The sequence below is a fragment of the Melozone crissalis genome, unplaced genomic scaffold (assembly GCF_028551555.1).
Source record: "Melozone crissalis strain CALT ecotype California unplaced genomic scaffold, PUWL_Pcris_2 ptg000029l_1, whole genome shotgun sequence".
NCBI classification, from domain to species: domain Eukaryota; kingdom Metazoa; phylum Chordata; class Aves; order Passeriformes; family Passerellidae; genus Melozone; species Melozone crissalis.
This window is the reverse complement of record NW_026535807.1, coordinates 2724434-2750863: the sequence shown is the minus strand read 5'-3', so window position 1 is coordinate 2750863 and position 26430 is coordinate 2724434. Positions and strand designations below refer to the sequence as shown.

Genomic DNA, 26430 nt, shown 5'->3' with positions numbered 1-26430 from the left:
TCAGGGATGGAGCAGCCACAGCTTCTCTGTGCCAGGGTCTCCCCAGCCCCACAGGGAACAATTTCACCTAAATTTCACCTCTTTTCAGTTTGAACCCATTGCTCCTTCAATTTGAACCCTATCACTCCAAGGGATGCAGTGGGAGGAGGGAATTCCTGAGATACAAACTTCTCACTGATGTCATACAGAATTCCAAAGGGGTTTGGGGTGGAAGGGACCTTAAAGATCTTCCTATGCTATGTCCAACCTGGTCTTGGACATTTCCAGGAATGGGGCAACCACAGCTTCTCTGTGCCAGGATCTCCCATCTTCACAGAGAACAATTTCTTCCTGATAATTCTCACCTAAATTTCCCCTTTTTTCAGTTTGAACTCATTACTCCTTCAATTTGAATCCTATCACTCCAAGGGATGTGGTGGGGGGAGAGAATTCCTGGGATACAAACTTCTCACTGAGCTGATGTCATACAGAATTCCAAAGAGGGTTTGGGGTGGAAGAGACCTTAAAGATCTTGTTGTTGTAGCTAAACTGTGTCAAATCTCTCCTTGGACATTTTCAGGGATGGGGCAGTCACAGCTTCTCTGTGCCAGGGCCTCCCCAACCTCACAGGGAACAATTTCTTCCTGATAATCTCACCTAAATTTCCTCTCTTTTCAGTTTGAACCCATTACTACTTCATTTGGAATCCTGTCACTCCAGTTTCGGATGAAATACATAGGTCAAAAGCTGAATTCTCCTAAAAATAAAATTTTACAAAAATTTATAAAATTTACAAAATTTTGTTAAAGAAGAGCACTGAGGCTTCTGAAAGTTTTCCTGAGCAGGCTCTGGTGCTGGCTTTTTGGTGTGTGTTGTTCTCAGCCCATGGATTTGGCATCTCTGTGCCTGTGTGACAGCTGAGCTGGGATGGGTGGGCAGGAGTGGGGTGGCAGGGAGAGGTGAGACTGTCAATATCTCTTGGGAGAAGACTTGGTTATGGTGTTTAGGAAAGACTGGGTCATACAAAGATGGCAAAGTGGTTTTGGCTCCATTATCCTGTGTGTCTTCTGCAGGAATGCAGGAGAAGCCCATGAGCAAAGGGGGAAAGCAGAAGAGGGCAGAGATGATTGTCTGGAGAGCTTGGCACCAATCCCAGAAAAAGAATGGAAAAGTTGATAGAGGATTGAATTAAAATAAAGAATAGAGATAATTTGGGCCTCTCTGGTACGGGAGGAGTTACAGGTTTGATGAATGAGGACGAGTGAGGTTTGTGTCAGGTTTTCGTGCTGTTGGATGTGGTGTGCTGTGAAACCTCAGTTAAACCAAACAATCCCAGCAAAGCTGGTGTGTGCAACTGGCAGCAATCTTGTTTCACAGAATCATGGAATGGTTTGGGTTGGAAAGGACCTTAAATCCCACCCAGTGCCATGGCAGGGACATCTCCACTGTCCCAAGCTGCTCCAGCCCCAATGTCCAACCTGGCCTTGGGCACTTGAGGGATCCAAGGGCAGCCCAGCAGGATGAAGGACAAATAGGATCCTTTCACACAGGGATTTTATCTGAATCCACGAGAGTGCTGGAAAGCCAGGGTCAGCTGTGGTGTCAACAGCTGAAAGAAAGGGTTTACAAACCTGGAGAGTCGAGGAAATAACCACAATATTGATTTGAAGAGTGGAGGAAATTCCCTGCAGTGAGAGATTTAGAGCTCAATCTGCTTAGCTCATCAAAAAGAGGATTGAGAGGGGACTTGATTACAGGGACAAGTATTTTCATGGGGAAAGCATATCCAGCTTTTTAATCAAGAAGAGAAAAGAAAAATCAGATCCAATAGCTGCAAGCTGGAGCCAGACAATTTTAAATTAGACATTAAAGACTTTTTTGTTGTTGTTGTTTTATCTGTGATTAACCACTGTAATGAACTGTGATGTGTTCAGATGGAGACTGGATACCTCGTGTGACAATCAAACATGAGTTGCTGGCTATGTTTTGTGCTGTACAGAAAGGTGCAAAGGCCTTAAAATGTGTGAGCATTGAAAGGGCAGTCAAGGAAGAGGAAAGAAAAGGGATAGAGGAAGCACGAAAAGGAGGAACAGAAGCACTGAAAGGACAAAGAAAGGAGTTTCAGAGCTTCTGTTTCAGAGTATTGCAGCATATGTGTGAGCAAAGTGAGTTTTGGCATTGGGAGCACCTTGGGTGTTGGCAGAGCTGGAGTCATCTGTCTCCCAGTCAAAACAGCAATTTTGGATTCTGGGCTTTGTTAATGATGATAAAGAAACCTCCTCTTTGTGGTCTGGGCTTTTGGCAGTGCTGGGGGAGAGGATGGAGCTGCCAAGAGCAGGGATGGACCCGAGGATGGGGTCCCACCAAGGCTGTGCCACCCTCCCCTGGAGCAAAGGGCACGTCCTGTGTCCCTGGGCACTGGTGGGATGTCCATCCATCACTGGGATGTCACTGGGGTGTCCTGAGTGCCCCCACTTCGCTGCCATCAGTGTCACACGCACAAGAGTTAAAGGAAATTAAGAACTTTATATTTCTGCCATTGGACCAAATTTTCGGGATGATGCCTTGAGAGGCTCCCTGGAACAGAGTTAAAGGAATAAAGTAGGGATTTATTAAAATAAATAGGCGTAAATAGATAATTTATTTATTAAAATAATAGGATTTATTAAAATAAACAAATGAAGGTGTGTCCTTCAAAGGACACAGCTTGGGCAGTACAGGAGCCCAGCCATGGCTCCACCCAAGGTGGATCAGGGTCGCAGGTTCCCACACTTTTATCAGTTTTGGTCCATTTCCATTTTGGTGTCAATTGTCCAATCCCAGCTCCAGGTGATGCAGTCCCACCCTCCCAGTTTGCTCCCCTCGATTCCCTGTTTGCACTTTTTGGTTCTGGGCTGGAAAAGGATTGTTCTGTGGGACTGAGCTGTGAGGAGAACTGCTGACACTTCATATGGAGTTCAGAAATACATACTAACGCAGTACTAGGTCTGGAAAATATGAAAGCTGAAACTTAAGGCACCAAGGAAATCCCACAGGGAAACCTCAGTGGTCTCAGGATTTTTGATGTGTTCTCTTTAGTTGTCTGTCCTCTGAAGTTGTTTCATCAGAGCAGCGATTGAGACTTCTTTTTTCCAAGAAACATGTAACTCTATTACAACTCCATTACTCTATTAATAATGAGATAATCATCAATTTACACCCAATATTGTGTATTTTCTGTGAGGCAGTGCAGTCATGCTCCAGGTCACTTTGTTGCTGTTTTTTATTTCCTGTGGATCTTCAGCTATAAGGGAAGTTAAACAGGTGCCTAAACACTGTCAGTGATTTTGCTGTCATGGGAGCTCTTTAGCCAGGACTGGAAATCACTTTTCCAGAAAAATTTCCAAAACTCTTCTTTACCTGCAAGCAGAGAATATTGTTATATGGTTATGTGGAGGGAAATCACTCACACAATGCTGGATTTTTACAGCTCCATCCCAAAGGTGTTATCTGTGTTTAACAACATTCCCTGCATTGCTTTTGGACTGGAAGAGAGCCACTATTTCAGGATCTTTTAAGTGAAAATAGGAACAGGTTTTCTTTGGACTATTTAACAATACCATCAACTCTTTGGGATCAATTAGAGCTCCAATTACCTGCAGCTCTGTTTCTGCCTTGGACATTTTGCACTGAGTACCAGAGTGTGGAATTGGGCTGGTTCTGGCCATATTCTGCTGGAACTAGGAAAGCTGCTAAATGGGAACAAACTGATTTATTGGGGAAAAAAATACAAAGCAAAGGATGTGTGTCCTACCTGTAAGAACTGGCTGAGTGGGCAGTAATTATTCCCAAATCCTGCTGCAATATATCCACCTTGATGATCATTTTCTTTCTCAGTGGACAACCCAACAATTGTCTTTGCCCCAGGATCCCCTGGAAGCTTCTCTCAAATCAGAGCAGCCCTTCAGCATTTAACTCCTGCCATTGTGACATCCATTAGGAATGCAGAGAGGTAGGAATTACCCCATTCAATCCGATTAAAGATCCAATTAACTTGGAATCCTCTCTCTGTTAGTAACCAATACCACATGACTCAACACCCTGAGAAAAGCCCCAAACCTTCCTCTCTCCTCCCCTGAACCCTCATCACAATTAAGGGGCAAATTGTCCCTTTAATATTATTTAAATTTAATTTTATTTTTATTTTATTTTAATTTAATTTTATTTTATTTTATTTTTTATTTTTAAATTTTTATTTTTATGTTATATTTTATTTTTCTAATTTTTATTTTATTACTTTATTTTATTTATTATTTTATTTTATTTATTATTTATATTTTATTTTCCCTTCTTCCCAAGCACTTCCAGCATGACTTCCATCCTGAAACATGAGATCAATAGCGCTTATAAATTCTTCTCCTGCCTTGGGAAAGCATCATCATTAGCACTTGAAATACCTAATCATTCTCCTAATCATCCTGCCCTTTGTATCAATAACTTTTCCTGTGTCAGACAGGTCACAAAGGTAATTATGGTGATTTTCTCTCTTGTTTTAAACACGCTGTGTCTTAATTCCAGTGTGATCATTGGAGGGGCTCCTTGACCTTGTCTCACCTGTTTTCATAAATACTTGTGTCTGTCATGTCCATTCCTTGAAACACTTCGTCTGTGCATGAAATCCTGGGGATTCTTCTCATTCCTTTCTTAAAGGGACTTTTAACATTTTCCTTTTTTTTTTAAATTTAGTCCTTTTTACATCTCTAATTTTTGAGTGCACTTCTGCTTTGTGTCAAAGGCAAAAATAAATCAGCGCATCTGAATTGCTAATAATTATTATTAATAATTCTTTCAGCCCTTTCTAAGACATTCTGTACAGAATCCTCATCTCAGTTGCATCCTGAGCACCTTGGGCTGCTGAGCAGATGCTTCCAATTGAAGTGATTTTTATTCATTTTTGTGGAAAGCAGAGAATCCAATTGAATCCTTCAGCCTCCTGAAGGCCAGGGGCTATTTGGGGAATTTAACTTCAGTTACATCAAATGAAACAAATCCATTCTGACCCTTGAGGAAGCCTCATGTTTTAGATCATAGGTTGCTTCTAAATATAGGGATGGGAAATTAATGTCTCCCTGGATGGATGATCCTGTAACTGTCTCCTGCAAGGGTTTTCACTGTTTGCTTTGAACTGAGTGGCTTGGTCATTTCTGAGCAGGCTGAAATTTGAGTGGATAAAGTGTTTATGAAATATTTATTTATGAATATATATATTTATGGTTATATATTTATGCTTTTATATATGTGGAATACATATATTTGGATGTGGAATATATAAATGTGGAAAACATTTATATATTTGGAATACAAGCATTTTGGGTTTGGGGCTCAAGGTTGTTTCCTCCAGTTTATTTGAAAAGTCACTTTAAACTTGGGCTTTTATTGCATTAATTGTGCACACAATTAGTTAAATTACTATATTTGCATGGTTTTGCACAGAATTGTTTAACCATGGTGGCAGTACTTGGAAAATAAAATTATTTGGGAGATACATCTATAGATATAGCTTTGTTTTTGTTTCAAAACCATTTTGTGCAACAGGCAGTGGCTTTAGCCTTGGGCTCTTGAATCTGATATCACATTTATCTTCCCTGGAAATAATCAGAGTACATCAACATCTGATGTGCCTGAAAGGGAAACAAACACAAGTGAAGCAGCTCAATGTGGAGCATATGAAATGTTTCGAATTATTCCTGAGCTATGAACTTTGAAATTTGATATTACACACCTAAAACGTGTTTTCATGAATGTTCCCATACAATTACTTTTATATCTTCTATTTATAAATAAAGATAAGGGGTTTTGCTTTGTGTGGGCACATGAGAAGTGCTGGAAAGCTCATACACCGAAGTTTATTTCTTCCTAATAATTAATAATTAGGTGTTGCCTGAGAGGGGGTTCAGATTCCTTCTGTTTTGGGATATTGTTTTATTTGGGTGCTCCTCTCTGAGGAACAAGTCCATCCTGTCTTTGGCACTCTCAGTGGCAGATGTTACCACTCAGAGCAGACAAGAAGATTCAGATTTATATTTCCTTTTTTTTTTTTTTTTCATAAGTGACTTGCCCCCCAGGCATTTTTTAACAGGGAAGATATAATTTCAAATTAAATGTGAATGTGGAGGCTTTCCAAAGCTCCAAATTGCAGAGATTTCTGAGCGTGGCTCAAGGAGAAGTAAAACTCTCCATGCAGATGGCCTGCTGTGGTGGCAAAACTTGAATTTGCCTTGTCCAAATTTGGATACAAAAGAGGTTCTGTCCATCACTGAGCTGCTTCCATTTACTTTTTAATAATCCTTTCCCTTCTGGAAACCTCAGGAAGGCCAAGCTGGATTTCCCCTTCTACCTTTTCCCCTTCACCTCCAGATGGTGACTGGTGCTTTAACATCTTATTTATCAGGTGAGTCTCCAGCATCAGTGAGCACAGGTGATTTTAAGAGGAAGAATTTGATGTCCAAGCAGGAATTCAGAGGGCCAGGAAGGCTTTTTGTGCCTGCCAAGGTGTTTGCTCCCATTTTGGATGGGGAGAGGTGCAATGAGGAGAGGATGTCCCTCTTCATCGTGGTGGGGATTTTTCAGCTATTCCAGGAAATTGGTGTCTGAGATTTGTATGGCTTTGGAAGGGAAAAAAACCCTTAACACTCCAGATCTAAAACATGAAAGGATGAAGAACATGAAAGGATCTAAGGTGTGAAAGGATGCCCCAAGTTTAAGAGCAGAACTTTCCTCCTGATCAAACAGAGCACAGAGGCTCCTTGCCGAAATCTCCATTTTCCTGTCCCTGCCCTGACACGGTCAGGTCTGCCTTGTCTGGAGCTGCTCCTCTTTGTGTGGGCTCTGCCTGACTGAGGACATGACATCTCCTCACAGTTTTGCCTTTCATTTCCCCACCTTTATTCTCCTTTTCACCTTTTGTTCCAGCAGTTGGCCTGTGTTTCACCTCTTGCTCTGCTCCTCCCTCTGCAGTGCTCCTGCCCCCAGCCCTGATGGCTCTCAGGGGTTCTGCAGCCCCCCAGAACTTTCCCATCCAGGATGATTTGGGGTCACTGTGGTTTGATGCTCCTGTCCCCAGCCCTGCTGGCTCTAATGTGTTCTGCAGCCCCCAAAACTTTCCTATCCAGGATGTTTGGGATTCACTGTGGTTTGATGCTCCTGTCCCCAGCCCTGTTGGCTTTCAGGGGTTCTGCAGCTCCAGAACTTTCCGGCCAGCATGTTTTGGGGCCAGTGGGGTTTGATGCTCCTGTCCTGAACCCTGCTGGCTCTCAGGGCAGGGGATGGTTCTGCAGAACCCCCCAAACTTTCACATCCAGGATGTTTTGGGGTCAGTGTGGTTTGATGCTCCTGTCCCCAGCCCTGCTGGCTCTCAGGGGTTCTGTGATCCCCAGAACTTTCCAATCAAGGATGATTTTGGGTCAGTGTGGTTTGGTGCTCCTGTCCCCAGCACTGCTGGCTCTCAGGACAGGGCATGGTTCTGCAGCCCCTGGAACTTGCCTATCCAGGATGTTTTAGGGTCAGTGTGGTTTGATGCTGATCAAGGACTGTTTCCACCTGACATCTGCTAATTCCTACGCCTCTTGGAAATAATGACATTGCAGAAATGTGTGTGCAGGGAGGATCTGTCTCCCTGCACCAAAATCTCTCCCTCTGGATGACCTTTTTTGAGACGAGCCCACAAATTTCCTTTGTGCCCCCACATTCAGGTGGTTTTTCCTTCAGTGCTGAGCATCCAGCCTCGGAAAGGAGCAGAGCCAGCTCGGAGAGCTTTAACCCACGATAAGTCTGATGTCCTCGGGGAGAAGGGAGATTAAGGAGCCCAAATTCTCCCGGAGATTGTCGCTTGGCTAATGATGATCGTAGCCCCTGGCAGTGGGGGATGATAGGGCTGATACTTAGCAGGGGTTGTGAACCAATTAGTCTGCTCGACAAAACACTCGGTCCATGGGGTGCAAATGTTAGGAATATTTATAGGGCTGGCTCCGCAGCCAGCTAATCAAAACTGGAGAAAGCTCCTTAAGAGCCTGTCCCAGGCTCTGCAGAGGCCCTGGGACTACACAGCTGACAGATAAACAAATGTTTGCCCGTGTAAACATTAGGACTCAAAGACTGTTTGAACTCGTTCTGGGTTTGCTGGTGGTGTGAAATCAATTAGGGGTGATCAGAGCAGGCTGGAGCGCGCTCCCCTGAGGAGAGCAGGCTCTGGAGGTGGGAACTCTCTGTCCATGGGAATTCTCCTGTTGGCCTCTCCCAGCCTGGATTTTGGATTTTGTCTTAGGATTTTGGGGCGTCCCGTCAGCTGGCCAGGTGAAATGGGAGCAGCACAGTGAGAGTTCAGGCGCTTTGCATTCATTCATGCTGCAGCCCTGCGTGTTCTATCAACTCCTTAACCCATCAGCTCCCAAACCTGCTGATTTTCCAAAGCATGGCACTGTTGGAAATAAACATTGGTGTCACAGTTAGAGCTGTCCAGCACCTTGTGCTGCTGAGGCAGAGATTTGGTCCTTGCATAAAGTCTAATGGTAGAGTGTGACGGTGTTCACAGGGGTCTGAGGATGAAGGAAGAGATGAGGATCTGACTCCATGCTTCGGAAGGCCTGATTTATTATTTTATGATATATATTACATTAAAACTATACTAAAAGAATAGAAGAAAAGGTTTCATCAGAAGGCCGGCTAAGCTAAGAATAGAAAGGAATTAATAACACAGGTTTGTGGCTCGGGCAGAGAGCTCGAGCCAGCTGACTGTGATTGGCCATTAATTACAAACAACCACATGAGACCAATCCCAGATGCACCTGTTGCATTCCACAGCAGCAGATAACCATTGTTTGCATTTTGTTCCTGAGGCCTTTCAGCTTCTCAGGAGGAAAAATCCTAAAGAAAGGATTTTTCATAAAATGATGTCTGCGACAGTAGAGTTTGAGAGAAAAGAATTCATCTTAATTTACAGGCTGGTTTAAATGTTTCCAAAGGTTTCTCTATTGGCTTGTTTATTTATTTGCACTTCATTTCAAATTTTCAGGGTATTTCCCCCTCTGATCTCAGGCCTCAGTTGCAGAAACACTTCTGTAAAGCAGACAAGAGTAAGAAAAATCCACAGGCTTCCCTGGAAAAGCTTTCTGGAAGCTGAGAGTATTGATTGCTGAGATTGAAGGCATAAATGTGGTTGTACATGTCTTTACAGAGAATCTGCAAATAGAGAACAGCTTCTAACCCCACTGCTCAGCTCCTCACCAAAACATTCTGCTTTGCTGCTTTCCAGCTGTTATTTTACAGCAAGTGATCATTTTGAAATACAACCATTTTGGGTTTGGGGCTCAAGGTTGTTTTCTCCAGTTTATTTGAAAAAATCACATTAAACTGGGGCATTTATTGCACTTGGCAAGCTCCACACTAGGTTTTTACTTAAAGAAAAATCAAATTTCAATAAAAGCCAGGTTGTAGATTGTTCTGGTGAGCACAATGTGATTTTATTTTTTTATTATTGTTATTATAGGTTTTTTTTACACCCTCCTGTGTGTAAAAGCTTTCTTTATGCTGCAGCAACTCTGGCTGTAAATGGCTTTAAGTGCAGTGGTTTAATACACAGATGTTTTCTGATGGCTCCTATGCGTTAAAAATGACATAATGTCTTTTTTGAGCCTGAAAAGCACCATTCTCATTGGTCCTGGTCATTGTGTTAATAGTGCTCTTTATTTGCAGGTTTTCTTCAGGGCTTTTTTTGCTTTCTTTTTGTTCATGTGTGTATCAGAGGCACAACACACTGGCAGTTAAATGGGGTAAAAATGATCTTTTGGAGAGGACGGTCCAAGTCCATGGAGACTCTCCAGGGATCTCATTAAAGCATTCTTCCCTAATCCAGTGTACTGCAATATCAGCTCTCTGAATCCCCACAGTGTGCCTTCCTGATAGGTTAGTTTACACAGAATTAATTGTCTAATTTCACAAACAACCAGTACAGTGCACATTGATTTTTATTTATTTATTTATTTAGCTGTCTACTTTTAATCTGGTCTGCTGCTCTTGTGGATTCTGCTTTGTATTTCGAGGTAGTTTTACAACCCATCTCTACTTACACCACTTTGTTGTAGCCTATATCACATAGGAATCATTATTTATTTTTATCATTCTTCTTTTTGTCCTTCCAATATACGAGAATTGCTGGTAATTTAAGCAATAATTTTCTGCATTAAAAAAAACAAGTATAAGGAGTTTTCAGAAAAGGAAATTCAGATTGTTTAAGGCTTCAGTGGTTTAGATGCTCCAGAGACTGATTCTGAATGAGGAGCTTGGATTTTCCTTGTCCTCAGAGGTCACCTGGCTGCTTTGGTGGTACTGGAATAGCACAGGGAAAATGAGCCTTGCCCAGAACAAAGGAGAGCAAGAGGAAATCAGTTCATATAGAGAACAGAAAAATACATTTGAATAAAATCTCATGGTCTGGGCTGAGAATTTGGCTTGAACAGGTTTTTTAATATATTTGGAGGATCTGCTTTAGGGTAAAGTTTTTGAAATGTAACTTGCACAGAGGATTTTTGTATTAGAACCAGAGGATTATTCAGGTTCACAAAGACTTTTAGGATCATCAAGTTGAACTTAGTACCTGTGGTTTTTAACCACATGAGAAAGATGGATTTACTCACAATACCCCTCAGCTTGCTTTGGCCAGGATGGCTGCTGAAAACCTGCTGCTCCCAAATACCTGCTCCAAACTGCTCCCAGCTTGGCTCCTCATTCTGCTGCCCTTGGGAGACAGCTTCCCTTCCCTTCCCTTCCCTTCCCTTCCCTTCCCTTCCCTTCCCTTCCCTTCCCTTCCCTTCCCTTCCCTTCCCTATAGGAGTAAAAGATGCAAAAATGAGATACTTTGGTTTATGTAAGTGAGGGAGGTTGAGGCAGTAGGACAAGGTGAGAGAAAGGATGAGTCAGGATAGCTTATTTGGAAGGGAAAAAAAAACCCAAACAAAGCAGCAAAATTATTCTTAAAGCCTGTTGTGATTCAGAAAATGTGTTAATCAGCACTAGGATTTCATCTTCTGTTTCTCATTTACATACACAAAATATTTTCCAGTGAAAACTACAACTTGTTGTGGAAGAAGTGAGCATTTTGGACAATGTTCATCTTCTCTGTGTTCCCTCCTTTGCCAGCATGTCTCGAATGGTGAATAGAAAGGAAGTCAGGGAAAGTTTGCTTTGCCATCTCATTTATTGTCCTTTTGGCTCTTGCTTCAATTAAAGAAATTCAGGAGCAGTGGGAAGTCACACTGGGAATTTACATTGCCCCAGCTGTCCCAAACTCCTTTTGCAGCAGGGATTGTGTCTCCCTGGGTCTGAAAAACTGAAAAGGTAAATGGGATTTCTCCATCCCCCCAAAGTTCCCAGCAACTGCACACTGGGTTTGAGCAGACCTGAGGCTGTTCCCTGTTGGGAGGGAATGTGGGACAATCCTGTCTGGCCCTGTGACAGGGATGTGGCAGCGAGCAGAGCCCCCAGAGCTGTGTCCCCCCGCTGGCAGCGTGCGCGTTCTCGTCCTGTCAGCTGTTATCTCAGGACGGTGACATCACACACTAAACAGCACTTAAGGCAGGTCTCTTCCCATTAAAAGATGAATTCCCAGCACAACTGAAACCTCTGGGGGCTTTGTCACCAGCTTCAATGGGGCTCAGCTCCCACCTCGTGGCTCCATGGGAGGAGGAATAAATTGCGACCGTGACTGTCGGTTCAGTGCAGGAAGGATAATTAGCAGTCAGTCAGTCATGGAGCTGCCTGTCTGATGAATAATAGAACTGAGTACCAGTGAAATGTTGCCTTCCAAGTGGGTAAAGTGATTTTAGCAGATTAACATGAGTGTAGGCAGCCAAGAAATATGGCATGAAAACCAAGTGTGAGAGGAGTTGTAGACAGAAGACATCAACTTTTCCGTCTGTCTGGCGTCCAAAACACGCTGTGGATTTTTGTGTAAATACTGCACCAAGAAGTTGTTGTTGTGTTAATTCTGCACCAGGAAGTTGTTGGGGATCAAGAAGTCAAAGTCTTGTGTAACTAGGATTTGTTTCTTCTTTATTTTTTTGTGGAAGTGGGTTGATGTTCTTAGAGGAGCATGAGGGAGATTTCAGTGAACACTATTCTCCCTTTTTGCTTCTTGTCAAAAATACCTTTGAAACTTGTTAGAGGAGCTCCTTTGTGAGGTGTTCAAGACCAGCTTGGATGGGGATTGGAGCAACCTGGTCTAGTGGTAAGTGTCCTTGCCCATGGCAGGGGCTTGGAACGAGATGAACTTTAAGGTCCCTTCCAAACAAAACCAATCTGTGATGGCACAAGGATGATGGACCACGTTTTATTGGAAACCCTGGCTTGGAAACTCTGATTGCTGACAGAAAGATGGTGAGACCAGCTGGTGCAGAGAACCTGTGGGACAAAGACAGGTGCTGGCTTTGCAGATCTGCTACCTCTGAGCAAAGCAAGCAACGATTAAAGCAGAAGAAAGGCAGCCCAGCGTAGTTTTAATCATTAGTCTCAGTTTGTCGTTGGCCTTAACACTGCGTGAGGCTTTGTGAGAGCATAAAGGCAGCTCTGTAATGCTGAGCCTTTTAACCAGCCCTGTTTGTGGATTGTGATTGGCAAAGCCATTGACTTCATATTCTTTCATGTTCTTTCTGTTCCCCCCTGTTTTGATGTTATCCTGCAGTCATCTTAGCTGCGTATTAAACAAGAGACTGCTTCAATATCAAATGATCAAAGGGCTGGGGGAACACAGGCCCATAAAGAATATATGGAGAGCTCGGGGAGAATGGTGAGTTGAATTTAAAGGCTTTTTCAAGCTGCTTAATTCCTGCTTAGATTGCTGGTGTCACCAATAGGCAACAGTCCCTTTCTTTAAATCTTTCACTAAGGATTGACTGGCAGAGTCGCTGTTTTACATGAGGTTTAAAGAGTAAAAGGCCACCCTGAAGGTCAAACCCTAGGAGATTTCCTCTAAGAGCTCATTGATTCTCCTCGATTTTTGACTAGGAGAGAGACCACTCCTTCCTAGATCTGCAGCTTGGATACAAGTGCCTCAGTATGTGCCAGCACAGAAGGCAGGAGCCAAAGCGTAAGGGCAGGAAAAAAATTAGAGAGAAAGATGCTGTGGGGCAGACAGACAATGATCTCAGTCTTGTATCATTCAAACTGGTGACATTATTAGCTACTGGTCCATGAAAAAAAAGGGCAGTATTATTTTATCTGTCTCAGAAATGGATTATGTTAACAATGAAATTGGGCAGGATAAAGATTTATGGCCCCATCCTCAGCTTGAGTAAACAGGCAGAGAGGACCTGAGTGTGTGGGGATGGAAGAGCTGGGATGCAAATGCTGGGGATCTGGTTTTCTTCACACACAGACACAAATTCAAGGGTGCTGTGACTTCACAGGCAAGTAACTGTCTCTTTTTTATACCAAAAAAAATTCAGATGAGCATGTCTTGCCTCTCTAACCTCATTAGAGTGTTGGCTTTGTGAGCTGCCCAGTGCTGTGGTAGTGATTAGCAAAAGCCTACCCCATAAGCAAACTCTGTATTTGTGCTGTTACCTACTCCTGTGATATTTCAATCTGATTCATTAGAGAAATTAGCATTTTTATGGACTAATTAGGGGAAAATGTTGCTCGTACCCTTCCTGATATACAGGGATTTTTCATATAACAAAGCCACATAGAAGTGAAACATGATTCCACCCCCCCAAAAAATGGCAGAAAAGCGAAATGATTATTCTAATTAACATAGAATATTGGGGAGATTTGAACTTAAAACCAGGAATTAAGAGATGGTTAGATTGCTGCACTACTGGCAGTTTGTCCAATCTTTTTGAATTTGTAATTCCAGTTCTCTTTCAGCTATTTTGGTTCCTGAGGCATAAAAATATTTTAAAAGCTGTCAGTCAGTCGCTGTATTTTTTGTGACAGTTGCAAAATGCACAGTAATGAGAATGAATAGTAATGAGTGCATTATTCAGCAGCTATAAATACCAATTGATTTCCACTGTAAGTTTATATATTTCAGTCAACATGCATTTTTAGCCTTATTTTTTTCCTCCTCTTTAAAACCAGGCTCAGGTTTTATTAGACTGTAGCTAACAATCACTCAGACATGTCTTGGTTTCCTTAATGAACCACTTGCTTTTGAAGTTTAATTTTAAACCTGCCTGTGTGTCACTTGCTCCTGCTCACGTTTTCTGTTTGCCAGGAGGGTAAAAATGGGTGTCTGGGACTAAACATCTGAGGTCTTTGCAGGGGAAGTGGTTTGTTGTTTTTTTTTTCTTTTCTGAGAAGGTGGAACAGCATTATTTTAATCAGTGCAGACATCTCCTGTTCTGATGGTTATGTTCTGATAATGACCCCGCTTTGCAGAGGCTCAGAGCAGCAAACCCTTCATTCCGGGCTTCTGTGCAAAAGGCAAAAATCTCCGTCTTGCACAGAGGGGAGAAGTTCAATTAGGCCTTGTGGTGTCAGGGGAGGCTGATCAGGCTGTAATTGGCTCCAGCTGAATGGCTTTTGGGCCACGCTGGTGCTCACCTGCAGTTGGACACTTCTCAAACATGTATGGAATTTTGTATTGCGTTTGAAAGCGTCGCACCAAGTCAGAATAATTATTTAAAATTATGCTTTGCTGAGAATGCATTGTGATGGGCAGAGTGAAGTGAAGAAAGAAGGAGAAACCTTCTCCTTCACCAGAAGTGAAGGAGAAACCATTGAAATTGTGGAAGAATATAAGTAGGGAAGGACCTTTGGAGCTCCTCCTGTTGAACGTTGGTGTTGAACTTAATGTTGGCTTTGAACTTAAATCATGCATTGAACTTAATGCTGACTTTGAACTTAAATCTGGTTGCTCTGGGCTTCGTTGGGTTGAAAACAGGAATTGGGCTTCTCTCTCCATGCTGGACAAACCCAGTTCTCCCAGCTCTCCTCCAAAGTTTTGTGCTGCATTATTAGAACCCTAGATAGCAAGAATTTTAAACTTCCTGTGTTAAAAACCACAGATCTTCAGCTCCACCTGGCATTGATTTGCTTTTCCTCCTTTTCCCCTGCAGTTTGGGCCAGGTTTCTGTAGTTCTCCTGGGCAGTCCCCACTCCCACCTTCTGTTCACTTTCTATGTTGGAGCTTGGTCAGGGATTCCATGTCCAGCCAGGCCAGCCTTCTGCCACGTCTGCTCCACTTCCCACTCACTGGGATTGTGGTTTGTTCTTGTACTTTGGGGAGGTTTTCCATGAGGACCAGGGAGTTTTCCTGTGCCCTCCGGCCCCCAGGGCCATCAGCCATGGCCTGACAACTCCCACCTCCCCGAGCAAGCCAAACTGCTCCCGAATTTCAGTGCTGCCAGGAGACCTCAGTCACCTGTGGCCACATTCTGTGAAGGCTGATTTAAGTTTTATCCTCTTCCAGTTCTTAACTGGGTGATGGGCAGCAAAGACCCCTCCTGATGGCCTCTCATTCTGGCCTCCAAGAATTAACTCCCAACAAAACTGTTTCACAGCATAATATTCCTGAGAAACAATTCTGACTCAGTAATCTCCTCTGAGGAAAATTCTGTTGTCTTGGCACTGTTTTAAACTCCTTTTACTCCTATAAAATTCATTTTCCAGCAGAAACATGTATTTTATTCTGATAGAAAAAAAAATGTTATTGGACTCCAAGTCCTTGGAGTACCACAATAAATTAGTCATTTTCTTGATGACCTTTCTTGCTGAGGGGTTGTTGGTGTGGAGTCTTGGTGCATGTGTGTGGGCAGAAGGAGTTAAAGCACACTTGAAGCCTGGAGTGCCAGTGTGAAGCACTCCTTGAATTGATGACTTTTCTCAGTTGCACTTTCCTCCTTGTGCTTTGAGCAGAGCACGAGTTGGGATGCTCAAATTGCCCATCCTGACCTCAGCTGTCTCCTGTGTTAATCAAATGCCCTGTGCTGCTGCTTGGGCCATTAGCTGGGACTCGGAAGTTTTATTTCTGGCTCTGCAATTATCCCCCTGCTGTAATTTCCTTATCTGGGTTGGGGATAAATAACAAAGCTCTCCTTCTTCGCTGAAGACTCAGGGATTTGATGATGAAAAATGCTATATAAGGGTTCAATGTTGTTATGGGAACAAATATCACTTTGTTTGCATGGCTTGACCATCTTAACAAGCAAGCAGGGAGTTGATGACCAAATCAAGATAAGAATTGAACAAATGAGGGATAATGAGCAACTTCAGACTACAGACTTCATTTTTTCCTCCTGCTTGAAAGTCATCCACTTTTTTATGTCTGTCTGTAGAGGGTTCTTAGTCTGTAAATTATTTGCCAGTTGGTGTAGAAATCTTAATTTGCTTCTTTCGTCATTGCTTATCATTTTAGATGCCAAATAAGTTACTTATTAGTTTATTTAGCAATCTCAGCATAGAATCACATATTATAGGGTTCAGTTTCCAATTTCAATATTGGAAAATTTTCAAGTGCATTTAAAGGGCATTTCCTGGGAAAAAAACGTGAAAATTATAATTTAACAGTGAACTATCTTTGTAACAGGAAAAAAAATCATCCTTCATTAAAACTGTGCTCTAAATCTGTTATGAAAAGGGCAACAGAAAACGGATCATTTAAAAAACTTTCAAACTTCTTTGCCTGTTATTTTCACTCAGTGCCATGGGTTAGGTCCTTGTGATCTTTCTGAGTTCATGCTCATGACAGCTTGCATGGGATTGACTTCTGGTTTGTAGAGTAAAAAAACATCCTCTGTTCAATTTGCATACAAATTTTAACCAGGAAACAAGGAAATTATTTGTCAGATGGGGTAAATAAATTTTAACTTTAAAAAGCTACACTGATTTATTTGAGTTGAGTGCTATTTACCTTCAAACTGAGAGAAGGTTTAGATGGGATATTGGGAATTAATTTCTTGCTGGGAGGGTTCTGAGGCCCTGGCACAGCTGTGGCTGCCCTGGATCCCTGGCAGTGCCCAAGGCCAGATTGGACATTGGGGCTGGAGCACCTGGGACAGTGGGAGGTGTCCCTGCCATGGCAGGGGTGGCACTGGGTGGGATTTAAGGTCCCTTCCAACCCCAGTTTTTTGGGGATTCTGTTTCTCTGTGCTGAGAGTTGCTCCAGACCACCTGAGAACGACCATGACTTTGGGTGTGAACAGCTGAAAAATTAGTTTTTTGAAGGTTTTATATCTTCAAAAATACAGGGCAAAGTTTTCTGGCTGCTTTCATTCCTGATACCCCAATATTGTGATAACCTTCCATGGGTCTCCTGGAAATGCTGGCTATTTCCCAGCTGCTGTGCAAACTCTCAGGGTGCTGCCTTCACTTGGGGAAATCCTTTTTTCAGCCCGTGTGCTGTCGGGTTTGCACATCCTCCGCGGTGAGGAGCTCACAGTAACGCAGCTTTGAGCATTAGGAGGTTGTTAAAATCAATGTGAGCGCTGCCTGAACCTCGGGGCCATTAGATGCAGAATCACTCTGACTGGTGGGCAGGTGCTAAATTTGCCGCATTTTGCCCCAAAGTGCTGGCAGGCTGCTGGGGCTCTCGGTTTTGCTCGCTGACTTTTATGGGCTCTCAGGATTTATCGAGCCAGCAGGGGAACAGTGACAGAGGCGATCCTGCCCCCGTCCCAGGTGCCCTCAGGGGGCAATAAGAGCACCTGGTGTGCTCTGTAAATTTAAACTCAACTAATTCGTGTCGTGGCACGGGGTTTAAGTGCTGAGCACTCACTGCAGGTGTGAACATGAAGCCTGGGTGATTCTGCACAGACCTTGACATTTTCTTTAGGGAAAATATGGCTCTGCTGTGGCTGGGTAATGACAGGGCTCAGAGACAGACTGTGCAGCAATGAGCCTTTGATGGGTGCTGGAGCCAAGGTGATTTTCTCCTGGTAACTATTCTAACAGCTTTTAATGCCATATATCCATATTATTAGGTTCAGCACCTGAATTATGTACTGGCAAAGAGCTATAACATTTCTTATGCCTGAGCAGTCGAGGACCCAAATCTGGCCCAATAGACTTGATTTACAAAAATGTGTTCATGGCTGCCTTCTTTTACTGGTGCAGTGAATCACAGAAATTGTCAGCCAGCATCATGAGGGGGCCCAGACAGCTGGGATTAGTATTGCAAGGCTCTCTTCATATTCTTCATATTCTTCATATTCCAGTAATAAATAAACAGTTGTTTGAGCAACTTGTAGCACTGAGCTTGGAGTAATTATGAGCAACCTTATTCTATATGTCCCACAGAGTATAAACATATTTTTATTAATTTCATTTTCCTGGTGGGAAAAGTTGAAATATGGGCAAAGCATGTCTACTAAACTAGAATCCTTAATTTTATTCCTGTACAATTAATATGTCCTACTGTTGTTAAAAAGAAAATAATCATATTATTTAAGGAACAGAAGAGTGCTTGTGCTGACTCTTCTCAGCACACTGCATCTTTGCTGGTTGTGTTCAAAATGCATATGGGTAAAATTACATCGAGGACATTTATTTCTTTATTAAAGGGTTTCTTTTTTCTCTTGCTGTTCTCAACCCATATTAATTTAATGTACTTGCTGTTAGTCAGACATCACTGTAAATGCTCCCCTTTGCACATTCGCATTGCTGTGGCATCCATAAGCTGTAAGGACCTTGACCTTTTGCTGGCAAAGTTTATCCACTTCACCCTGTGCTATTTTCCAGGCTGGTTAAAGCATCTTTTTATTGCTTGTCAGAACCTCCTCCTTGCAAACCCTTCAGCTGTCAGCATGCACAAGGGCAGCTCATGCCTCCCTGGTGAGGCTGATGGGGACAATGGATGGGGACAGTGCCCGGCGCTGGGATTTGGGTCCTTTCCTCCCTTTGCCACCCACAGGTCCCTGAAATAGGATCAGCCTTGCTGGAGTGCCCTGAGAGCAGAGTCAGGGCAGGTTTGATGTGAGAGCAGGGCTGGGGGAGCAGGCTGGCTCCAGGAGCAGCCAGAGCTCCATCCTGGCCAGAACCCCCCTCCTCTGATGCCATTCTTCTTCCTCAAGTCCTCCAGGACAAAGCTGTGAATTACCTTGCTCTGCTCTGCAGGGATCTGCAGCCGGCACAGCTCAAGTGATATTTAAATATTTATTTGTCATTTCCAGAGCATTATCAGAGGCTGACTGGCAGGTTCTGCCTTTGTCACTTGTGTGTGTGTGTCAGGAGCGATGCATGGCTGGGATGTGAAGGTCACATTGCAGCAGGGACTGCTCATCCCTCTTTGTTTGCTCCTCCTGTGCCAGCTGGAGGTGCAGGAGCCTGGGAAGCTGCTGGTGCCATCTGTGGCATGGCCAGGGGCAGGGGGTGATGCCAGCCCTGCTCCTGTTCTGCTCACATGGGGATCAGGGATCTCTGACAGCCCCACAATTCCGGAGGGAGCCCCTGAGCAGGCTCTGAGCTGCAGTGGGTGCACTTGGGCACAGAAATCAGCTCTGCCCCTGCTCTTTGTCATGGGAAGTATTTACAGTGGTTTTGGGGAGCAGGGAATTCTTATTGTTTAAACTCAGCCTGAAACCACGACACCTTTCCTTTCCCCTTTCCCTTTCCCTTCCCAGGTGGGAACACCTGGAACAGAAGTCTTTAAGTCACAATTTTTCCTTCATGTTGTAGAAAAGTCTTGGGCTAAATACTGGATAATCTTCCCTGGGGAATTGCAGGATCCCTGCAGGAATATTGGGTTGGAGGTGCAGGGGGATCCTGGGGATTCAGGGAGGAGTGGGAGGTGTCCCTGCCCATGGAAGGAGGGTTGCAATGAGATGATTTTAAGGTCTGTTTCAGCCATTCTGTGATTCCATGATTGTCTGACAGCCCCACAATTCTGGAGGGAGCCCCTGAGCAGGCTCTGAGCTGCAGTGGGTGCACTTGGGCACAGAAATCAGCTCTGCCCCTGCTCTTTGTCGTGGGAAATATTTACAGTGGTTTTGGGGAGCAGGGAATTCTTATTGTTTAAACTCAGCCTGAAACCACAAGAGCTGCTATAAATTGGCTGGTTCTAATAAAACCAGTGCTGTAAATCAGCTGATTGATACTTGTATAAATCTTGTATTTTTTTTCCCCCAAGTTTTTCTACACTTTTCACTGGAAATGTTTTTGATATAAACCCTTCAATCTCACAGCTTTTTTTGCCTGTCCTCTGTCCATACAGTCCACTAATAACTTCAGCCCCACAGACCTTCTCTCCAGGAAATGCCATTAAGATTTTCTTTTAGCAAAAGTGAGCAGCCCCTCAGAAATCTCAGAAATCCTTTATCAGGCCTGCTTTTTCCTGTTGTGGTTTTCCTCTTGCCTTTTTCTTTCTTTCTTTCTTTTTTTTTTTTTCCCATGGATAGCTGTAATTTAAAGCTTACAAGATAGATAAGTCCAAGCTGCACAGCATAAATGGGAGAAGCAGACAAACAACTAGTAAAGATAGGAGACAGCTGATGGAAATGAATTCAGCTATAAAGCATTTGAGTTACTGTTCTCTGCTGTGATTTCTGAGAGAGATTAAAAAATGGGAGGAGGGAGAGATACAAATCATCATTTCCTCCTCCCTCAGAATCTCAGGTTGAAACAGTGCTGAATTTCTTCTTTTTCTTCCTATGTCTATAAACAAACAGGAGATTTTTTTTTTTAATTTGGAGGAGTGTGATGGTGTTCACAGGGGTCTCAGGTTGAGGGAAGAGATGAGGATCTGACTCCATGTTTCAGAAGGCTTGATTTATTATTTTATGATATATATTACATTAAAACTATACTAAAAGAATAGAAGAAAAGGTTTCATTTCAGAAGGCTAGCTAAGAATAGAATAGAAAGGAAAAGAATGATAACAAAGGTTTGTGGCTTGGGCTGAGAGTTTGAGCCAGCTGACTGTGATTGGCCATTAATTACAAACATCTACATGAGACCAATCCCAGATGCACCTGTTGCATTCCACAGCAGCAGATAACCATTGTTTACATTTTTTCCCTGAGGCTTCTCAGGAAGAAAAAATCCTAAGGAAAGGATTTTCATGACAAGATGTCTGTGACAGGGGAGAGCTTTTAATCAATTGCAGGAGAATTGGCTTAATCCAGAGCTAACAGAGGGCAGGAAGTCTGGCCCTGATGTAATAACAGCATCTTGTCCTGAACCCCCTGAATCCAGGCCTGTAACAAACTGAAACCCTGAAAATGGCCTCTGTCCTGCCCTGCTTGGTGGCAGAAGGATTTTTCCACTCTGTTTTTCGGCCCTGGTGATTCTGCACGGGGCTGGGTTGGGGTTTGCTCTCTTTTCCAGCCCAGGCATGTCTCGCGAAGCTTGGGCCAGGCTGGCAGGGCTGGGTTGGGCCGTGCCCAGCTGGCACAGGCTGTGCCTGGCGAGATTTGCATTTGGCATTACAAATTGCAGTCACATTGCTCTGGGGAGGTGCAGTGCCAGCAGCAGAGCAAACATTGCTGGGCTGAAGCCTCAATAGGAGTCAAGAAGGATTAAGGTGCAGCTGAAAGTAGAGCTGCGGTTCCTAAATCACCACGGAGCTTTAGAAAATGTTTTCTGTTCGCACCAAAACCGTAATTTATTGACAGAGGGGTCAAACTGTAAAATATGTGTGCTAGTGGGTTGTGTTTCAGTGAAACTGCAAACTTGTATTGATGGGGAGATTCTTACATATGTTCCCTGTGTGCCCATGGCCACAGAAGCTCCCTGGAAAGCGAAAGCTGTGTGTGGCAATAAGCACTGACATTTTATGTGTTTGCATCTGTGTGTGCTGAGGTTGGCTCTGCTTACCCCAAAAGATCAGGGGCACTTTGCAATATGGATTTGAAACACTCTGGGAAAGGAAATCCAGGTGCACGTGGGCACTTTGGGAGAGGGATTGGCCCTGTCCATGGGGAAATAAATAACTCTGTCTGCACCTGGTGAGATGAGAGCAGATAAAGAGATTATCAAGCAGTGACAAGAAATAAAATAGGTTAGATGAATTCCTCTTTATCACTGCTTCTCCCTCAAGACTCTCTGAATATCTTGTCATTCACACGGAGAGGCTGGAAGGAAAATCACTTTTAGAGGTGACCCAGAGAGGTAAAACCAGACCAAAATGGTGCTTGTGTGCTCCTTCTGCCCACAGGGATTGGTGTGGTGCTTGCACTGTGTGAGCTGTAATATTTGGGAGAGCAGGAAAAGTGGGATTAGAGCTCCAAAATAGTTTCCAGGCTTTTGCTGCTCCCAGCACCCTGTGACCCAGCTCTAGGTGGGAATATCGAGGTCAATGGCAGAGATGAGTCCTGTCCTTGTATTAAAATACAGAATTGCAGCTTTTGGTCAATGTGTTTAAAACAGGTGGAATGTATTGGAACAAACCCCAAACAAACAGTTAAGGGATCTGTTTCCTCTTGGATGCACTTTTCTCCCACGAGCTGTTTTTATTTCTTTTCCTTTAAAGGAAAGTGACTCTTGAAAATCCCTTTGAAACGTGTTTCATGTTAGGAGAGCAACAATGTAGGTGGTGATTGATAAGATTTATTGTTTCTGGGTTCGTGTTATCTTGTGATTCTGAGGAAAGCTGAATCTTATCTGTTTGGTGCTGTATAAACACCTAACAGGCTTCCGAGAGCTTGTAATGTAAGCAGACAAGAAAGGCAAAGGCAGAGAGGGGAAATGTGCAGAAAAGTGTCTTGTTCCAAGGCCACAAACCAGGTTTAGAATAAAAATCAGATCTTCTCACTTCAGCCCATTTTTTCCTCTATTCCATGGGGAATGTTGCTTCTGTTATTCAAATATGGAAAAACCTCTCCTTTTCCAGGTAAATGAAGGGCAAGGGGAATGAGATCAGACAGAAACTCAGCATACAGGGAAAAAAATAAAGCAAAGGAATTGTACTGATAAAGGTGCTGGTTTTAGATAAATTGAACATATGACATGCCATTACACAACTCACAACTCTTTCTTTATTTCTAGATGCAGTAAAGTGGGGAGAAGGATTCATATGTAGAACTACAGCCTGACCATGCACTGATGAGGAAACAGCCCCATGTACTGGTTAGAAATGCATGTTTTTCTTTTTAACACAATATTTTTCTTTTCAATTAAATGTTTTGGATGTCGATTTGATTTGCCTCACTGTCTGAATGATGACAGTTAAAGTCATTTAAATAATTTTGGGCCTGTTTGATACCATTTCTGTCTGGAAAAAGCTCTTTATAAAAACACAAATGTGTGTGTGTATGTGTTTGTGCAGGTAGGCAGGCTCTGGAATGCTTCCCTGTGATTTTAATTCCCTGGAGGGTGTGGACATGCTTTCAGAGCCTGACAGCTCCCAGGTCAGATGGAGCTTGTTTGTCTTCTCTTTTTGCAGCTCAAGCAAACATTCATTTGTTATTGTGTGTGGAGCTGAGCCCCAAGCCAGGCTTTATCCTGTTGTACCAACTAATTGGTGAGGAAATTGTGATTTTACATTTAAAAAAAACCCCCTCAGCTCTGCAGAAAAAGGTGCTGTGGTCATTCTACCCTGATTATTTCAAGGTCAGTGTCCCATTCTGCTCTCCAGGGCAGGGAAGGGCTGGATGGATTTCCTTGGATTTCCTAAAAGTTGAAGAGAAATAGCGGAAGAGCAGGGGCTTGACGGTGGCACTGCCAGCAACTGTTCACAGGGAAAAAAGCCTTTGGAGCCCTGGGGTTATTTATGGCTTGGGCTTCTCCAGGACAGTTTGTTTCCATGGGATTTCAGTGCCCATGGGCCCTTCCTGTAGGGAGATGTGCCTGGAGGAAATAATCACACTGGCAAGGGGGTTCTGTCTGTTTATTTAACTATTTTTAAATCCTATTCAGAAAGAAAAGAAAAAAAAAAAACACAAACAAAAAATCCTGTAATTCTGTTTTCTTTCTGTTTGTGGCTGCTGAAAAGGGAGCCTTGGCTACCAATATGTGCATTTCCCATGGACTTTCATTAACAGGAGCTTCAAGGTCAAAGCTTCGCCTATAATGGGAATTATTTACACCATAACTTCCTTTTGAGCTGCCAGTTTTTAGGATTTTGTGTTCTGCTCTCTGGCCTTTACTGTAGAGAGCAGGTTTCTTACATATCTGCTGCTGAATATAATTTTGTGAACTTTGGTGGGCTGTAAAAATCAGAATGATAAAGTTATTGACAAAATGTAGTTTGTCTGAATAGCATTTAAAAGGTTTTAGGATTATTATTTTTTTCAAATTCTTTTTATATACCCACTGATAAATGGATTTTTCCATTACAACCAGCAATTGTTCCAAGTAGAAAATAATTTACTAATTTCCCATTAACGCCAGCTAATCAGGCAGGCAGTGGGATCCAGCCGCTGTGCAAGTCCAGATCTCCATAAAATCTGGTTATATTTTCATTTATCTCATTGTGGGAGCAGCTCTGGCCTGAAAAGCTGACTTCCTTGTGTACTTGTGAGTTAGCTGATAAACTTTCCCTCTTTCAAGCCCATCCAGCTGGAAAGGCCACCATGAAAAGCTGACTGGATTTTGGGTATGAATGAAAAAGAAGAAAGATTTACTCTGTTTTTCTTAGTGGACAATCTTTGTTGTTTCTTCTTGCACACCTCCAGAACCTTCTACCTTTTATCCCTCAAACCTTCTCCTGAGGATTTATTCTGTTTTTCTTGGTGGATAACCTTTGTTTTTCTTCTTGCACATCTCCAAAACCTTCTCCCACCTTTTATCCCCCAAACCTTCTCTCTGATTGATTTATTCTGTTTTCTTGAGGGCCAATCTTTGTTGTTTCTTCTTGCACACCTCCAGAACCTCCTGCCACCTTTTATCCCCCAAACCTTCTCCTGAAGGATTTATTCTGTTTTTCTTAGTGGACAATCTTTGTTTCTTCTTGGACACCTCCAAAACCTTCTCCTACCTTTTATCCCTAAAATGTTCCCCTGAAGGATTTATTCTGTTTACTTGAGGGTCCGTCTCTGTTGTTTCTTCTTGCACATCTTCAGAACCTTCTCCCACCTTTTATCCCCCAAACCTTCTCTCTGATTGATTTATCCTGTTTTCTTGAGGGCCAGTCTGTGTTGTTTCTTCTTGCACATCTTCAGAAGCTTCTGCGTTTTATCCCTCCAACCTTCTCCTCAAGGATTTATTCTGTTTTTTTAGTGGACAATCTTTGTTTCTTCTTGCACACCTCCAGAACCTTCTGCCACCTTTTGTCCCCAAACCTTCTCTCTTGGAGGGTGTCCCATGAGCTGTTCCATTTCCAGGGAGGAACTCTGGCCATGCAGGCACAGCATTCCAGGTGCAGACTTGAGCAGCTCCCTGCATGGAATCACAGAATCACTGAGGTTGGAAAAGACCTTTAGGGCCATCAGATCTGACTGAGTGCTGCAGCGCTGCTGAGGCCACTGCTCACCCATGTCCCCATGTCCCCAAGTGCCACATCCATGTGGTTTTTGAATACCAAGGGTGTCCCAAAGTGCTGCAGCCCTTAGAGCTGGGGCCTGGCTGTGCCTGCAGTGTGGGTGTTTGGAATTTGAGTGTTTTTTCCCTTTGCATCCTAACTCCAAGCACCATTTCTGTGTTTTTGTGCCGTTTCCTCTCTGTCTGAACCCATTTCCCAGGGCAGGGATCAGCCCCGTGACCTCCTTGCCCTGGGTGACCAGAGAATGAACCCAGAGCCATTCAGATGGGGCTCCAGACTGGATTAATCCGTGCTGCCCCACAAATAACTGCATTTACTCACACAGGGGCTTTTTATTTAAATGCATTTCTCCTCTTTGTCAGAGAGAGGAATCGTAATTAAGATTTCATTGTGTGATGAACTCCCTATATTTAGAGCGTTATTGGTGAATCTTTTCCTTTCTGAAACCTTTTAAAATCTGAATCTGAAACATTTTAAGAGATATTTGGCAGTGAGAAAGTTGGTAATCGTTCATTTTCATTTAAAATTCAGGGCATGGTATGTGAAGCTGTGTTTATGAGGAGGGTACATGGTCCTGTCATTTTCTACTTGCTTAAAAGCTGCATAAGTGGTTGAGGAAGCTCCCAACCTGAGGAGAAGAAAGGGCTCATTAAAAAGATTAGCTCATAGAGAACAAATTAAACTTCAGTGCCCTGCATAAAGATTATAATAACTGTAATAATAAATGAATTAATAATGCATTAAAGGAGAATTCCTCCAGTCAGCTTGTCACACACTTATCCTTGAAAATTGACTTCAGCGAGGTGTGTCACATGAGCTAATGGCCTTAACTGATGGATTTGGGATTTTTCCACACTCCAAAATCCACTCAAACCCATATTTCTGAATTTTTGACAGTTAGTTTGATAGATAGCCATGCAGTAAGCTGGGCCATGTGGTGCTGTAGCTGGGGAGGAAGCTCTGGTTTTAACCTCAGGTCATCAGAACTGGGAAATCCTGAACTCTTGGAAGGGGAAAATTTGGCAATCCAGGGCTGGGGGCTGCACATCTGCACCAGAGGTGAACAT

The 26430-nt window shown here is 43.2% G+C and overlaps 1 protein-coding gene across 6 annotated transcripts in view; it reads left to right on the top strand.

Annotated features, from left to right (window-relative positions):
* The window catches only part of CHL1 (cell adhesion molecule L1 like), a 125691-nt gene that overhangs the window by 8579 nt on the left and 90682 nt on the right, over window positions 1-26430 (top strand). For 5 of the 6 annotated variants that reach the window (XR_008483272.1, XM_054281272.1, XM_054281274.1 and 2 more), the window contains exon 2: window positions 22930-23010. The exons of the other annotated variant lie outside the window; for it this stretch is intronic. The gene's annotated coding sequence lies outside the window, so the exon portion shown is untranslated. The remainder of the gene's footprint in view (window positions 1-22929; window positions 23011-26430) is intronic. 6 annotated transcript variants of the gene reach the window in all.